Below are 1,423 nucleotides of genomic sequence, written 5' to 3' on the forward strand. Positions count from 1 at the left end.
TCTCGATCGACGCAGAGGCGACTGATGTGATAGCCTTGGAGCACTTGGGCGGTCGTTTCGATCGCTTGCAAAGCTGCTGGCATCGTATCCGACGACGTCCACGGCTGCATCCACTGTACGAACCGCGTCCATAGATTCGGCTTGGATGACGACAACCAAGACGGTGTCGGGAGCATAGCGATAAGATGGAGAATGCAGTAGCTGACGTACACGGCGGGGCTCCACGACGTGCCCTTGTACGCTTGGACGCGAATCTTCTGGGTCGGCGTCGAGAGGAGCATGAGAAGGACGCAGATAACGAGGTAGATGGTCGACGCGAGGTTTTTGAGAAATGCAACCACAAGGATCGGGCGTCTCGCAGCCACTTCAAGCGGCCACAGTCCCGCCCCTGCAGCTCCCTCGTGCATACTTACGCGGTAAAACCACCAATTGTCACAGTAATAATAGAACGTTTGTTGGCAAGTATGGCCTGTCCTGGACGATGGCACCATCTTGGATGCGCCCTGCAGAGGCAATGAACCAGGCTGATGGATGCAGCCTCAAAGCTCGGGTTCTGAGTTCTCGCCCAGAACAGGAGAGAAGAGATTTCTTGTCGCATAAAAGACCTTAGGAGCGATCTTGTTCTAGACCAACGGGTCAATTGTTCCACGGTCTTTCAAGGTCGGAAGAACCATGATGCAGATCGAGTATTTATTTGGAAGCTACGTACTGGCGCTTCGTGAATAACTAGGGATCGCGATGCTCACGTTAGCATATGCCGTGAACCAGCACGCTTGGTTGTACTGAGGGCAGCCTCGCATTGTCTTGCGTCACGTTTGCTACTCGCCAAAGTACGCTCGCTCGTCCCCCGCTTGCTCTTGCCCGCTTACTCGCCTACGATGGAGGCATCGCACATAACTTGAGAGAGGACTCGCCATGACGTTGATCAAAGTTTCACGTAGTGTCGTCTTGTGCACCAATTGGGGACTACAGATAGCTCCAAACCACCGCCTGCGCCATCTCGGAGCTAGGTATAAGGAAAGCGATGATCACTCTTCACCTTTATCTCTCTCGTTCACACAAGGTATACTAGCTAAACACGCAAGCAGTGCTTGTCGAAGGACGTCGCGTCGCTGAGCGTCTCACTGGAAGCGTTCAGCAACGCGCACGCTTGGATGCCGATGAGAAAGCACTTGTTGCTAGTGTTACCGCTTAAACGTTTTGGTAGCGCAGATCTTCTCTAAAGCGTCTACAACTAGTCGGCGTGTTGCGAGACATTGCAGCGCATCCTGATAATCGACTCTTATGCCGTGGCGTGTTTGTTTCGTCACTTGAGTGTGCCAAAGTTGGTGCAGTCCCCATCGTCCCAAGCACAGTTGACAGAGAAGCAGCCGAGATGGCACACGCTGTCGCCCACGTTCAGAGCCGAGCACGTATCGGCACA

The sequence above is a fragment of the Saprolegnia diclina genome (genome assembly GCF_000281045.1).
Source record: "Saprolegnia diclina VS20 unplaced genomic scaffold supercont1.109, whole genome shotgun sequence".
Classification (NCBI taxonomy): Eukaryota; Oomycota; class Saprolegniomycetes; order Saprolegniales; family Saprolegniaceae; genus Saprolegnia; species Saprolegnia diclina.